At 40.5% G+C, this 17,017-nt stretch overlaps 1 pseudogene across 1 annotated transcript; it reads left to right on the top strand.

Annotated features, from left to right (window-relative positions):
* Positions 1–13,343: 13,343 nt before the first annotated feature.
* On the top strand, positions 13,344–14,359 carry LOC308514382 (heterogeneous nuclear ribonucleoprotein A1-like; annotated as a pseudogene). The gene has a single exon. The product of its transcript is annotated as a heterogeneous nuclear ribonucleoprotein A1-like (transcript).
* The last annotated feature ends 2,658 nt before the right edge of the window (positions 14,360–17,017 follow it).

The raw sequence follows: 17,017 nt of genomic DNA, 5'->3' as shown, positions 1-17,017 counted from the left end.
TGGCATCGGCTCAGTTGGTTGGGGTCTTGTCCCGTACACCAGAACTTTGCTGGTTTCATTCCTGTATGGGCACATATGGGTGGCAACAGATGGGTATTTCTCTCTCACATCCATGTTTCTCTCTTTTTCTTCCTTCCTCTCTGTCTAAAAATCAATGACCATGTCCTCAGGTGAGGATTGAAAACATAATAATAATACACACAAATAGATAATAAATTTATTTTATTCTTGAAGAACCACAGACTTTTTAAGTAAGATGTGTTTTGAGCTTTGCACAGCTTCTATTTCTTAGACTTTATTTTTTACAGAAGTTTTGGGTTCAGAGAAAAATTGAGAGGAAAATACAGAGCTTTTCACCCACCTGCTGCCCTGACCCATGCGTAATCTCCTACATCCACATTTCCTACCAGAATGGTCCTAGGTTATAACAGATGGACTTACGTAGACAATTCATAGTCCCCATAAGACCATACTTTTCGTTAAGAGTTCATTCTTGATGTACACTCTATGGGTATGGACAAATGTGCAATGACATACATTCATACTGTGGTATCATTCAGAATATGTCCCTCTCCTAAAAATCCTCTCTGCTCTGTCTATTCATAGCTCACATCCCCACTCTCAACCCCTAAAACCACTGTGTTGTTTTTTATTTTTACTGTCCCTATAGTTTTGTCTTATCTAAAATGTCTTGTTAGAATCATATAGTATGTAGTCTTTACAGATTAGCTTCTTTCACTAGCCATACATATTTAAGGTTCCCTGTAACTTACTTATTCACCAGCCTGCTGAAAGGTTTTTATACAAGATTTTTAAAAATGTAAACATACATGTATATTTCATGTTAAGTAATTTATGTAATATTAACTTTTATGTATATGTATATATACTTATCATCATTGACAAAGCTTATTAGGTTGAGAAAAATAAACCTAACTTTAGAAGAAGTGAATAATATAATGTAATAATTGTATTCATGTGTAAATCTGTCAACCTGCTATTTTTCAATAATTTATATACTTTGTTCCTCTTTTTGAGTATAACATACTTTAATTGTTATCAGAAATGAAACATGCTTTATTGGCTCAATGCTGAGGTATTTGACAAAGTGCATGCTACAAGTTCAGGATGATGGGCTTATACACTGTTATTTAGTATTCATATTCACCTAATGTGAAAGATCCTACCAGATAGAGATAACTAACGTTCTATGTAATACAGGTAGAGTTAAAACTTAAGCCATGTATAGGTTTCATGAATATGGACCTAAAATGAAGTGTGGTCAATAAATCTCATTTTCAGTGCTATTTAAAGTTGAGACAAAAATATTATTATCCTTGTTCAACAACAATGGGAAAACATTAACAGTATGAGAAACAGATTTGTTAGTTGGTGTTGCTGTTATTTACTATATTTAAATCAAAGGCACTTGATTTAAATACTCATTTTTAAATGGACTATTGTACATAGCATGACACTTTTCATCAGTAATCATGATTATCTTTATTCTTTATAACTGGGACACATTTCTGGCAATATGTCCCTAACTGCAATTTAGTTGCTGATTTGTGATTGTCTTTCCCCTTCCTAATGAAATGGTTACTAAAGGGTGAAGAAAGCAATACCAGCTTTTCAAATGTGGCTTCAGCTTCTCATTGGAAGTAAATTAGATTCTCTCTTGGACTGGAGTACTATGGTGGTTATTTGACAAATAACATCTTTGTGACCAGATAAACTTAAGTAAAGCTTTAAATACTGTATTAAACCTGAATTCAGGTAGAATGGTAGAGTTTTATTCTGAGTCCAGTGGTCACTAATACCTACCTTGTGATAGAGACTGAAATACAGTAATGAAGTGTACTAGGGACAAGTCCAGCACTCCTTCCCCTCCTTCCCCAAGATAACACATAATATCCCAGGTGTCTGTACTGTAACTATCAGAGATGTCACAATAAAGAAACCTTTTATGGCCTGTGTATTGAGAAGCAATGAAGCATAGTAGGGTTGAGTGTAGGCTTGGGTATTTGCCTGCCTACTGGGATTTGAACCCTAGTTTGAAGTTTCTAGGCAAGTTGCTTAACCTCTGCTACATGGGAATGATGCTAGGATTGATGTGAGCAGCTGTAAGAAAGTCCCAGAATTCCAGGTTCTCCTGCACTTGTAGATCCTGCTTTGTGTTACCCTCTTAGAGAGACCAGCAGCTGCTGAGTGTTCTCCTTCCCTGAAGTTTGATGACTCAGGGCCCTTGCCAGAGCCCCTTGCTTGACCCACAGGCAAGCAAGGACGGCTAGACCCTAATGAGTAAGGGCGCAGGTAGTAAATAAGGTAGGAGAAGTAGGTTCCTTCAACTCTGAACAACCTTAAAGATCTTCCTTATTCCTATCTGTCAGCCATTTCCCTTATCTCTACAAATTTAGTTTATAATTAGGTTCAAGATTTGCCTCCTTAAGAAGTGTGTTTTGAATGAGTCAATTATTTGTATCTCTATATATAAAAGCCTAAGCGGCCGGAACAACTGGCACAACCAGAACGAGTGGTTGCTGTGATGCGCACTGACCACCAGGGGCAGACACTCAACGCAAGAGCTGCCCCCTGGTGCTCAGTGTGCTCCCACTGCCAACCTCCCCTGGGGAGCCAACCTCCTGCAGTTCCTCCCCCTGGGCTAGCAGGCTCCAATCACCTGATTGGGCCCGGCCCCCGGGCTGGGGCAGGGAACTGTGGGGGGGGGGTGGCAGACGCGGTCACTTCCCCAGGAGGGGCGGGGGCCAGCTCCCTCCTCAGAGCCAGTGGCCAACCTCCTGTGCCCCATCCGTCCCCCCAGCCAGGAGGACCCAATCGGCCCCCTGTGGTGGTGGAGCAGAGGCGAGGGAAGGAGGAAGTGGGGAGGTAGGGAACCGTGCCGTTGCAGGGCACCAATGATGGCGGCGTCAGCATCCAGTGTCCGTTCCTTCCACCTCCTCTTCATCACGGCCCTGATCGGCCTGGCCCCAATCTGTCCTGATTGCTGGCCAGGTCTAGGGACCCCACCCATTCGCAATTTTAGTGCACTGGGCCTCTAGTATAATTATAATGTGTGATTTCTATTATATATGCCTGATGATTCTAATTTACTGTTTGGTCATTTACTGTTTGGTCTAATTTACTGTTTGGCCACATAATGAGGTTTCAGTCAATGTTGGGCCACGTATGATAGTGGTCTAATAAGATTATAATGGATCTATAACAATTCCGATCACCAAGTGATCTTGCAGCCTTCCTAACATAGTAGCACAAAACATTATCATAAGTTTGTAATGATGCTGGTATAACAAACCTAAAACCTACTGCACCTATAGCTGAATAAAAGTATAGCACCTATAAATTATATATAGGGCATGCCCCACTGGTGTGGCTCAGTGGTTTAGCATCAGCCTATGAACCAGGAGATCATGGTTTGAGTCCAAGTTGGTGCACATGCCTGGGGTGCAAGGCTCAATTCCCAGTAGGGGGTGTACAAGAGGCAGCTAATCAGTGATTCTCATCATTGATGTTTCTATCTCTTTCTCTCCTTTCCTCTCTCTGAAATCAATAAAAAAAAGCATACAAAATTATGTATAGTGCGTGATAATTGATAATGAATGTGATACTGGCTTATGTATTTATTATACTACTAGAGGCCCGGTGCACAAAAATTTGTGCACTCAGGGGTAGGGGGTCCCTCAGCCCGGCCTGTGCCCTCTCGCAGTCTGGGACCCCTCAGGGGTGACCACTTGCTGGCTTAGGCCTGCTCCCTGGGGGATTGGGCCTAAAATGGCAATCAGACATTCCTCTGGCAGCCTGGCAGCCCTCGGGGGATGCCCACTTGCCAGCAGGGAGCAGGCCTAAGCTGCAGTCGGACACTCATTAGCACTGCTGAGGAGGCGGGAGAGGCTCCCACCACCACCGCTGTACTGGCAGCCATCAGCCTGGCTTGTGGCTGAGCAGAGCTCCTCGCAGTGAGAGCGCACTGACCACCAGAAGGCAGCTCCTGCATTGAGTGTCTGCCCCCTGGTGGTCACTGTGTGTCATAGTGACCAGTCATTCCCAGTCCTTCTGCTGTTAGGGTCAATTTGCATATTACCCTTTTACTATATAGGATAGAGGCCTGGTGCATGGGTGGGGGCCAGCTGGTTTTCCCTGAAGGGTGATCCGGATCAGGGTGGGGGTCCTGATTGGGTGCCTGGCCAGCCTGGGTGACAGGCTGATGGCTGTTTGCAGCTGGTCACACCCCCTTCAGGGTGGGGGTCCCCACTGGGGTGCCTGGCCAGTCTGGGTAAGGGGCTGAGGGCCGTTTTCAGGCTGGCAGGCGACTGAAGCTCCCAGACTCTTTTTTTTCCTTTTTTTTTTTTATTCTGGGATTTATTTACCTTCTATTGCTGTCACTGGAGCTGAGAGCCGGCTCCAGCTCTGAGGCCGTGGCTGGCTGAAAGCAGGTATCTGTGTTTGTTTAGCTTCTATAATTGAAACTCTGTTGCCATCACTGGCGCTCTAAGCTCTGAGCGTGCTGGTGGCTGAAAGTAGGTTTCTGGGTTTGTTTAGCTTCTATAATTGCAACATTGTTGAATGTGGAGCTCAGAGCTGGGCTGCGGCAGGCAGTGAACCTTGGCTTCCTCCATCACTAGAGCAAGCAAGCCTCCTTTTCGCTTCAGCTGCCTGGCTGCCAGCCGCCATCTTGGTTGGCAGTTAATTTGCATATCACCCTGATTAGCCAATGGGAAGGGTAGCGAAGTTACAGTTAATTACCATGTTTCTCTATTATTAGATAAGATAATTTGTATCATTAGTTTAGAGTATACTCTTTCCACGTTTAAAAAAAAGTTTGTTATAAAACAACATACAGGGTTATACTAGCAGCAGTATTGAACATCTCATATTTACCTGGTCTATTGATTGAATCAGTTCTCTTGTGCTGGATTTAATCTCATGTGGTTCTGTACAGGAGTATGCTGTACAGGTTTGTAGCCCACGAGCAATAGGCTATACCATATGGCCTAGGTGTGTAATGGACTGTACCATCTAGATTTGTGTAAATCCACTCTATGATATTCACACAATTAAACTGCCTAATGATGCGTTTCTCAGAACAGATCCCCATCATCAAGCAGTGCATGATTAAAAATATTCAAATATTCTTTATTGTAATTTATAAATTACGTAAATTATAAATTATGAGACTGACTTCTTTAATGGGATTGAAAATTGTGTGAGGACAAAATCTTTGTATTTTCTCTTAGTCCCCAACATCAGGGTGTAGTGTTTGACACAGAATGAGAGTCGAGGGCTTGTTAAAGGATGCTGTCTGAACTTTTACCATCAGCCAGTACAAAGGAGTCATCACACTTCCATCTCCTTACTTCGTTTCTTGCTTGCACTATTTCCAGGACTTTGCATCAATGTAGAAAGAATTTTTCCTCTGTATTCTGAATCCAATGAACACCCAAGATGCTCCAACTGCTTCTATTCCTCAGGGAGATTTCATTTTTACTGATATTTTATCAGCTTATTTTTAGCATGGAAACGAACTATTCTGAACAGCTGAACTTCAGTCTATTATATTTTTCTAGACATCAACGTGTTCACATGAAAGAAGCATTTTTTTTTTAAATTAAGTAGTATTCATTACATTATCTTAGGACTTTTGTAGAAACATTTTCATTAGAACACCTGGCAATAGGCAGATTTCACTAAGGCTTAATATAGATTATTTGAAATTCTTCATATACTCAGTTTTCAATTCATGCAGCTAAATTTGAAGGGAAATGTATGGCTAGAGGGTGGCTCAGTACCAACCCAAGTTGTCCTACAGCTGTTAGAAGCCCTCAGCTGTTCTCCCTTTCCAGTTTTTCTGTATTCAGGGAAAGAGAATGAGCTGCCCTGGGGTCAGGGTCCGAGAGACCACGTTTCTATGTTACATTGCATTATGCTGCTAATTTTTAGCAGCGTTGTTAAATCCTCGCTGCCTGACTTTGCAGCTGTTGGAAGAACATTTCATAGGCAGAGTGTGAAGAGCTATAGATTTTTGTTATTGTATCAAGGATTTGTGATCTAATAAGATGTGCATAAGAATTTTAAAACACAAGAAATGGAACCATAACATGTTGTTTCCCAGTATTACTGAAATATCAAGTATTATAGGCAAAAATTCAATGTTCATTAGTTATTGAATATTCCATAAAAATTCAGCTGTATCTCTAAAATGATAAGGGAGAAATATGTGATATTACCTTTATCTGGATTAATTGACCTGCCAATTTATTTAAAATGGGACACTTACTAAATTTCTAAGAATGACATGTCTTCATTTTTACATTAAAAATTGTCAAAACTAAGAATATTCTTATAAGAATTATTTTTGAAATTTTTAAAACTTGCTAAGATTTTAGAAATATGTAAAAATATTCTATTCAGTCAATTATAGTGATGGACAGTAGGGGATCTATAGATAGAGAACAGTGTGGGGCAGATTTTGACAACCCTCAAATATAAGGTGCTCTGTTTGGAGTTTTGACTTTGACCTTTAGGGATGCTTGGAAGGTTTGGGAACAGAAGAGTAGCAGGAGGAAGTAAAAGGCAAAATGATAGAAAAATTGAATGTTTAAATTATGCAAGAGAATTAGAAGAATTGGTAAGAAATATTTAAGAATAAAACTATATCCTATCTAATAAAATAGTAATATGCAAATTAACCATCATACCCTCACTCCCTTACTCCGTCATTTCATCACAGGATGGCGATGGCCACAGAGCTGGAGTGACCAGGAGGCTTGATTGCCCCCAGTGATGGAGGAAGCCAAGCTTCCTGCCTGCCCTGGCCAGCCCTGAGCTCCGCTCAAGGCTACAAAGTTTCAATTATAGAAGATAAATAAATCCCAGATACCTGCTTCCAGCCAGAGTGGCTCTTCTCAAGGAGGGGCTGGGGGCCTCTGTTGCTAGGGACAACCCAGGCTTTGAGCGGGACCAAGGCTACAAAGTTTTAATTATAGAATTTAAATAAATCCCAGATACCTGCTTCCAGCCTATGGCTGTGGCCAGCTTGAAAATGGCTCTCAGCCCCTCACCCAGGCTGGCCAGGCACTCCGGTAGGGCCCCCCATCATGAAGGGGCTGTGGCCAGCCTGAAAACAGCCTGCAACCCTTCACCCAATCTGGCCATACTCCCCTGGGGTGAGGATCCCCACTGTGGGGCTTGGCCACCCTGCAAACAGCCATCAGCCCCTCCCCCAGGCTGGCCAAGCACCCCAGTGGGGACCCCCAACCTGAAGGGGGTGTGACCAGCATTCAAGCAGCCATCAGCCCCTCACCCAGGCTGGCCAGGCACCCCAGTAGGGACCCCTACCCTGGAAGGGGTGCCAGCCTGAAAACAGCCCTTTGCCCCTCACCCAGGCTGGCCACACCCCCACGGGGTGAGGGTCTCCACTGGGGGGTTTGACCAGCCTGAAACAGCCCTCAGCCCCTCACCCAGGATGGCCAGGCACCCTAGTGGGACCCCCACACTGACTTGGGACATCCTTCAGGGCAAACCAGCCAGCCCCCACCCATGCACCAGGCCTCTATCCTATATAATAAAAGGGTAATATGCAAATTGACCCTAACAGCAGAATGACTGAGAATGACTGGTCGCTATGACACACACTGACCACCAAGGGGCAGATGCTCAATGCAGGAGATGTCCTCTGGTGGTCAGTGCCCTCCCACAGGGGGAGCTCTGATCAGCCACAAGCCAGGCTGCTGGCTGCCAGCACAGTGGTGGTGGCGGGAGCCTCTCCCGCCTCCTCGGCAGCACTAAGGATGTCCGACTGCAGCTTAGGCCTGCTCCCTGCTGGCAACTGGACATCCCCCAAGGGCTCCTGGGCTGCCAGAGAGATGTCTGACTGCCAGCTTAGGCCCGATCCCCTGGGAGTGGGCCTAAGCCAGCAGGTGGATACCCCCTGAGGGGCCCCAGACTGTGAGAGGGCACAGGGTGGGCTGCGGGCCTGCTGGGGTCCAACCCCAGCAGGTCCAGGGGTCCCCAAAGGTGTGGACGGAGTCGGCGAAGAAGGAATGACACAGAGACTGTGTTCAGTTGATCAGCAGCCTAGCCAGGATCTCTAGCCAGGATCTCCAGCCAAGTTCTGGTCTGGATCTCCTGCGAAGTTCTGGTTCGGATCTCCAGCCAGGTTCTGTGTCCATGTTCTTTTGCTAGGTTCTCCAGGTTCTCCAGCCAGGTTCTGTAGCTATGTTCCCTCGCTAGGTTCTCCAGTCAGGTTCAGTCACCATGTTCTAGTCAGGTTCTCTTGCCATGTTCTATCCAAGTTCTGTAGCCAGGTTCTATCTCTAGGTTCTTCAGCCAGGTTCTCTCGCTAGGTTCTGTCTCCAGGTTCTGTGGCCAGTTTCTGTCCAGGATCTTTTGCCATGTTCTCTCCAGCGAAGTTCTTCTGTCTCTAGGTTCTGTGTAGGTTCTGTCTTCTAAGTTCTGTGTTCTAAGTTCTGTGTGTTGCTGTCTTGTTACATCTGTATTTATACCAGTTGATTCAATCCTATCAATCTCTATTACAAAGGTTAGGGCGTTTCTTATCTCCATTCCAGGGAGTAAAGATTATGTAGCTTAAGCATGATTGTTCATAGTTAAAGTGATTAATTACCCGCCTGGCACTTAGTTGAGGGGTTTTATTCCCTCCCTAACTTCAGGGTAAAATCCCTACCTGGGGAAACAACCTTTCTCAGAGAGGAGACCTTGGTTAAAACACATAGTGCCAAGAAGGTGAGCAAACATATTAAGAACAGTATGCCATATATGCCAGGTCCTTTGAAACAGCAAGAATGGACTGGCTCCCGGCACGGGCCCCCCTCCCGAGTACACAAATTTTTGTGCACCAGGCCTCTAGTTAGAAAATAAATGCAGCAATTAAAAAGTACACCTATTTTCTTTTAGGAATGAGATTCCTCTCTTGGCTTCCATGATATTGAGATTTCCTGCTTCTAAACCTTCCCTGTTTTCTTAACTATGTGATTTCCCCAACTTCCCACAAGTGAAAATTCCACACTGGTTCTCATCTTCTCCCATCTCCTTCCCTCCCTCCTTCATTTCCCCTCCCCTCTTTACCTCCCTTCCTATCTCCTCCCCTAAACTTTCTCTTCCTTTTCCTTCCTTTCAAGTGACTTCCTCTACCTTTATCACTGTCTCCTCCTTTCCTCCCTTGCCCTCTCTCCCTTTCTCTTTCTCATTTCCCTCTCTCCTAATGGATATCTATATCCATATCCATACCTATATCTGTTTACCTGCATCTGTATCAGTGATGGCGAACCTATGACAACGCGCGTCAGAGGTGACACGCAAACTCATTTTTTTGGTTGATTTTTCTTTGTTAAATGGCATTTAAACATATAAAATAAATATCAAAAATATAAATATTTGTTTTACTACGGTTGCAAATATAAAAAAAATTTCTATATGTGACACGGCACCAGAGTTAAGCTAGGGTTTTTCAAAATGCTGACACGCCGAGCTCAAAAGGTTCGCCATCACTGATCTATATCATCTATTCCCTTCAGAAATATTTATTAGTAACATGTCTCCAAGTATCATATTTATGTGAATGACTATACAATATATAGCTCTAAATCCTTAGAAATGTACATTTGTGGTCTCTCAAATTATAAATTGCAATTCCCCAGATCAAAATATAGAATTACAATAATAAATTAGCAATCTTAAAAGGCAAAAGATATCTGTCTGACCTACCATGTTACCTTAGGAAAGTTATTAGAAACCCAGAGATCTTAAGTGTCTCATCTATAAAATGAGGAAAATAATAATGCCTATTTTCAAGGTCTCATTATAATCAGTTAGGTTATTAAGGCTATAATGTGTGTAACCCTGTCTGTTGTATAGACCATCAAACCTCAGAGGGAAGGCAGGGGAGGAGGGGGGAGTTGGGACAGTAAGTTGGGGCATATAAGCATAACCAATGGACAGAGACAATAGGGGAGGGGGGTGAAGGCCTGGGCTAGGGTGCAGGGGCAGGCTGGGAGGGGAGAACAGAGGGAAAAGAGGACATATGTAATACTTTCAACAATAAAGAATTTTTTAAAAAAGAAACCATCAACAAAATGAAAAGGCAACCCACTGCATGGGAGAATATATATTTGTCAGTGATAAATCTGATAAGGGGTTAATTTGAAGAAAAAAATTTACACAACAAAGACAAACAACTGAATTAAAAAATGGGCAAAGAATCTAAACAGACACTTGTTCAAGGATGACATTCAGATTGCCAGTAGATACATAAAAAGATGCTCAGTGTCACTAATCATCAGGGAGATGCAAATTAAAGTAAGCTCTCAATAAAACCTCCTTCTTTCATTATTTGATAGTTTTGCAGGTAAAATAGAAAACAATCTTCAGTTTCTTTGTTCTCTATTCTCTGCACAAAGAATTCTGGCTTGTACTTGATGATTGGTTTTAATCACAAATTGCACAGATATGATCACTGTCTAGTTAGAAGTACTATTAAATAATGAAGCAACTTAACACTGGGTAAGTCATTTAAATGATTGGAGTCGAATATTAGTTTTCCTCTGTGAAAGGATGAGATGAATTACTAACCTCATTAAGGCTTCTATTGGGTATATAAAGAAATAGTATATCTGAAAACATATGCATTTAATTACAACAAAGTATAAGGTTTTAGACTGATGACATAAAAAGGGATTGAAATACACCATATTGTGACTTCAGTAAATTTCCTGTGATCAAAATTTTCTAGACTTAAAGTTAATACCCAGATACCAACTTTGAAAGGGAAATATACCCATCATATTTTCTTTTTGGGTTTTTTTCAGAGTTGAGGGACAAGTATTCAAAATACTATCATTGATATCTTTCTTGATTAAGGTATTACATATGTGTCCTTATCCCCCCTCATTGTCCCCCCTCACTCATGCCCTCACCCCCCTGGTGTCTGTGCCCATTGGTTATGTTCATATGCATGCATACAAGTTCTTTGGTTGATCTCTCCCCCTTACCCCCACCCTCCCCTACCTTCCCTCTGAGGTTTGAGCATCTGATCGATGCTTCTCTGTCTCTGGATCTGTTTTTGTTCCTCAGTTTATGTTCATTATATTCCACAAATGAGTGAGATCATGTGATATTTATCTTTCTCTGACTGACTTATTTCACTTATCATAATGCTCTCCAGGTCCATCCATGCTGTTGTAAATGGTAGGATTTCCTTCCTCTTTACATCAGCATAATATTCCATTGTGTAGATGTACCACCATTTTTTAATTCACTCATCTGCTGATGGGCACTTACACCAAAAGGTCTTGGGTTGCATTCCCAGTCAGGGCACATACCTAGGTTGCAGTTTCAGTCAGGGCACATAAGGGAGGCAAACAGATCTGTTTCTTTCTCACATGGATGTTTCTCTCTTCTTCTCTTCTTCTCTCCATCCTTTCCTCCCTCCCTCTCTCCATTACTTTCTCTAAAAATAAATAAAAATATCACATATCTTGATGATGATTTAAAAATGGCAAACTTTAGCCTAGCTGATGTTGCTCAGTGGTTGAACTTCGACCTATGAACCAGGAGGTCACGGTTTGATTCCGGGACAGGGCATATGCCTGGGTTGAAGGCTCGATCCCCAGTGTGGGGCATGTAGGAGGCAGCCAGTCAGTGATTCTCTCTGATCATTAATATTTCTCTCTCTCCCTTTTCTTTCATATATATATATATATTAATATATAAAAATATATAAATATATATATTTTTTTAAATTACAAACTTTAGTTCAATATCAAAAAGTACAAATGACATAAAAATTCTGTGTATGACATGACTGTGGTTAAAACCTCTTTGTTCCATAATCTTATAGAATGCTTGAGCTATGTTAGCTCAACTCTTATCATTTTTATCATCAGATAAATAACAATTGGAGACCCAAAAAGAGGAATATATTGGTCAAAAACACTGAAGTATTTAATATCAGAACTAGAAATAGTTCCGATCTCTTGCCTCAGTTTCAGGTGCTTTTTGTTATAGTACTTTACTAGTATGATAAGATTCATACATTTCAATTATTAACCAAGTAAAAATTTTGAAGTTCTGTCAACAATCAGTGAAATTAGATAATTAGAGTATTGTTATCATTTAACCATTTAAATAATTCCTCAGGAGCATCTAAATCACATTCCTCCTGTAGGCTTAGGTTGGGATGCATTCATGCAGTGTTCTAACAGAGCATCTTTCCAGATGGTTTCAATATATTTTTACTCTGATCTAATTTAAATAATGTTATAAAATGTACTTAATGGCATCTTCTGTTAATGTAATGCAAATATTAAACTACTTTCATAGTCAGTAATTTAATACAATAATTTTGTCTTCCAGGAAATATTGCAAACTATCATATCTTTAAGTACATACTATTTTTAATACCAAGGCAACTCTTAGGTCAATTTACATAGTTGCATTTACATATGCATCCCCTAAAGTATGGGAGCTCTGAAATATGGGATGTTGATATTTTAAGTGTAAGTATTGAAACCATCTTATGAATTTAATTGCTTAGATAAGAGTTTTGTATTTAAGCATAGAAAATATTTCATTTGAATGAAAACTAATACATTTAATAATAAAAAGTAAGTAGTATACATTAATGAGAGGTATGTCTACTACACCACTCTTTTTTGTAGTTTTAAAATTTATTATTTTCCATCACAATTTATTTCCCAATACCCTCCTCCACATTCACCCACCCATCCTGCACAATCACTACACTGTTGTAGTACACCACTCTTAAAATAATCACTATGAATTTTTCTTTGTTTTATTTTGTAGTTCCCAATCACCTCATTTATTTGGAATTTTTATGAAGTGAGGTCTTAGTGAAATATAATTTCTTCAAATTTAAACATTAAATTATATCTGTTTATAACATACAGATGTGAGATTTATTTACTCTTTCCTATCACAATGTTCAAAACATTGGGGATTCATATATATGAATTATCATCTAAAACATTAAACATAATATTGCATTTGGGTCTTCATACACTTCTATCTCAAGAGCTATTGTGATACAAAGTGTTATGTAATCCAAGTCATAATGATTACTGTTTGTGTTATTTTTAAATTGTATTTTAATCTGGGCTCGTACATTTGATCCAATATTATTTTATACAGCTAAAACTTTGCCTTAATCTATTTAATCTTATCTTCACATTGCTGCTTCAACTGTTAAAAGTTTTAAGAAATCAGTTTACTGAGATACGTTCCTTAGATCACTCCTTTCTGCTGGTGAACGCCGCGGTATAAGCATCGTTGGAATTTCCCCTGTTGTAGTCATCATGTCTAAGTCTGAGTCGCCCAAAGAGCTGGAGCAACTGCGGAAGCTCTTTACTGGAGGTTTGAGCTTTGAAACAACCGATGAGAGTCAGAGGAGCCATTTTGAGCAATGGGGAACGCTCACGGACTGTGTGGTGATGAGAGATCCAAACACCAAGTGCTCCAGACACCAGGCTTTGGGTTTGTCACCTGTGCCATTGTGGAGGAGGTGGATGCAGCCATGAACACGAGGCCACACAAGGTGGACGGAAGAGTGGTGGAACCAAAGAGGGCTGTCTCAAGAGAAGATTCTCAAAGACCTGGTGCCCACTTAACTGTGAAAAAGATTTTTGTCGGTGGTATTAAAGAAGACAGTGAAGAACATCACCTAAGAGATTATTTTGAACAGTATAGGAAGATAGAAGTGATTGAAATCATGACTGACCGAGGCAGTGGCAAAAAGAGAGGCTTTGCTTTTGTAACCTTTGACGACCATGACTCTGTAGACAAGATTGTCATTCAGAAATACCATACTGTGAATGGCCACAACTGTGAAGTAAGGAAAGCTCTATCTAAGCAAGAGATGGCTAGTGCTTGGTCCAGCCAAAGAGGTCGAAGTGGTTCTGAAAACTTCAGAGGTGGTTGTGGAGGTGGTTTTGGTGGAAACAACAACTCTGGTCGTGGAGGGAACTTCAGTGGTCGAGGTGGCTTCAGTGGCAGCCGTGGTGGCGGTGGATATGGTGGTAGTGGAGATGGCTATAATGGATTTGGTAATGATGGAAGCAATTTTGGAGGTGGTGGAAGCTACAATGATTTTGGCAATTACAACAATCAATCTTCAAATGTTGGGCCTATGAAAGTAGGAAACTTTGGAGGCAGAAGCTCTGGCCCTTATGGTGGTGGAGGTCAATACTTAGCCAAACCACGAAACCAAGGTGGCTATGGCGGTTCCAGCAGCAGCAGTAGCTTTGGCAGTGTCAGAGGTTTTAATTACTGCCAGGAAACAAGGCTTGGCAGGAGAGGAGAGCCAGAGAAGTGACAGGGAAGCTACAGGTTACAACAGATATGTGAACTCAGCCAAGCACAGTGGTCGCAGGGCCTAGCTGCTACAAAGAAGACATATGTTAGACCAGTGATGGCAAACCTTTTGAGCTCGGCGTGTCAGCATTTTGAAAAACCCTAACTTAACTCTGGTGCCGTGTCACATATAGAAATTTTCTGATATTTGCAACCATAGTAAAACAAAGACTTATATTTTTGATATTTATTTTATATATTTAAATGCCATTTAACAAAGAAAAATCAACCAAAAAAATGAGTTCATGTGTCACCTCTGACATGTGTGTCATACGTTCGCCATCACTGTGTTAGACAATACTCATGCAAATGGGCAAAAAATCTCGAGGACTGTATTTGTGATTAATTGTATAACAGGTTATTTTAGTTTCTGTTCTGTGGAAAGTGTAAAGCATTCCCACCAAGGGTTTTAGTGTAGATTTTTTTTTTTGCACCTATGCTGTTGATTGCTAAATGTAATAGTCTGATCATGATGCTGAATAAATGTATCTTTAAAAAAATCAATTTACCAAATGTTGGAATTATAAATAAGTTAAGAGTTGGTAAATTATTAATTTTTTGTAATGGCTTTTAATACTCAACCCTGACTAAAGATTTAAAATATAGTCATTCAATTCTATGATTTTCTGATTTCTTCTCTATATTTATTTAACTTTAAAAAACATGCTTTAGAGTTACGACAACTACAGCTAGTTTTCTAATTAAAAGCAACTCAGCTTCTTCCTCCTCATGGGCAATAAGTCAGTTTTGTTTTATTATTTGTCATCTGTAGGTGCATGTGCTCAGGAAATCTTCTCAACACAAGAGATGGATCAGTAATGATCAAGTTCACATGCACATGTTGACCAGACTTAGCCAATGAGAACCAGGAAAAGTCTGCTGGAGGACATCTGGGAAGGACTTGTTCTTGATAAGATAGGTACACCTGGAAGGAAATGCATTAACTTAGCTGGACAGTGTAGTCTCTCCCTGTGACAACTAGATCCATATCAGCTATCTTGCAAATAAATAGATCACCAACATGCTGTGAATGGCAGGGGCAGAGAGTTGTAAGGTGAATTAACGATGACAGGATAGAGCTGACATTTATTTATTGTTATCCAGTAGCAGTATACATTCTCTCCATTAAGAATGACAAGATTGTGTCTGAGTTGAAATCACTACATAAGTGGATTTTTGACCAATGAGGTGCTGCTGATTTGGTTATAAGAGTCAAGGGTAAATAGGCTACGTCCTTCAAATCCAGTCCTTCCTTCCCACACATCCTTTTTCTCTTCTATCTCCCGCTGCACTTCTAAGAATTGAGTAATGAGAAGCAATATATGCAACATGCAGCAGACTCAAGGACTGTGGTGCTGGTGTGGAATGTTCTTATCCTTTAATTTTGTGGCTCCTTTAGGAATGCTGTGTCATTAGTATTTAAATCACTTCATAAATATTTCACTCTAAATACCATTGTAATGTCTTGTGTGTGCCTTAATTTGTGTCTAACATAATGGTTTTGTATAGTGAGACAATTTCATCAGGGCACTTATACTATTAAAAAGAGATTTAATGGAACTTTAATCTTTACTTTGAGTTGACCATGAAACAGAAAGCAAAAGGCTATTTAATTCCTGCAGCAGTAGCTTCCTATTTTTAGATACTTTTTTTTTTTTGAAAGAAAAATCAACATATGCATGTCTCAAATACTCCGGAAAATTGTAGTCATGCAGCCCAGGTGGAAGAGGAAAGCAGAGAGGAGTTGGAAATGTAACACTCAAAGTCATGAAATAATATTGTACAGGACAATTGAGGAAAGGGGTGGCAAAATAATAAAGAAGTGTAGGCAATTTCCTAGACTTATATAATTTTTGTACCTCCTTTTGTTCTTCCATTAGAAAGCCATTGAAGGATATTCAAGAATTTGAGGGCCATTAGACACAATTCTACAGGAAAAACTTCTCAAAGATAGTATGTCCAGCATTCTCTTATGCACATCGTGGAAGTTTTTTTCCTTGCTTTTCTACTAAAAGTCTGTCTCATGAACACTCAAGAGGGGCATTTCTTTCCCTGATCATCTTATTCTTCACATAGTTTGTTCTTATTTTGATTGAAAGTCAACTTGACCTTTCTTAAGAGAAGGCTAATCACTTATTGTAAATCATAGAAAAGATTTTGAGATATGTTTAAATTCCATTTAAATATGGGAAAGAAAAAATTTGGAGGAAATGTGACACCAAAACATCGACAATAACAAACCTGAATTTTTTACTTGTAGAAATGTTTCAATAAAATTAAAATCATTAAGGTTTCATGTTTGTATTTACATATTTACTCTTTTGTTTAACTGTGTAGTACACAATTTTGACCTAGAAGTAAACAAAGGGATACTGTAGGGAGTTAAGTTATTGTTTTCAAGGAAAAACTCCCTACTTTCTCATGAAGAAAGTGACCAAGTGCAGCAACATTGGAAATTTGTATTAACGAACACTCTATTTTTGCCCTGGCTGGGTTACTCAGTTGGTTCCAGCGTGGTCCCAAGGCACCAAGGTTGTGAGTTTGATCCCTAGTCAGGGTACATACAGGAAGCAACCAATGAATGCATGAGTAAGCGAAACAACAAATCAATGTTTCTCTC

This window comes from Myotis nattereri, assembly GCF_964212035.1.
Source record: "Myotis nattereri genome assembly, chromosome: 2".
Taxonomy (NCBI): domain Eukaryota; kingdom Metazoa; phylum Chordata; class Mammalia; order Chiroptera; family Vespertilionidae; genus Myotis; species Myotis nattereri.
Note: the sequence above shows the minus strand (reverse complement) of the source record. Positions and strands in the feature narration are given on the sequence as shown.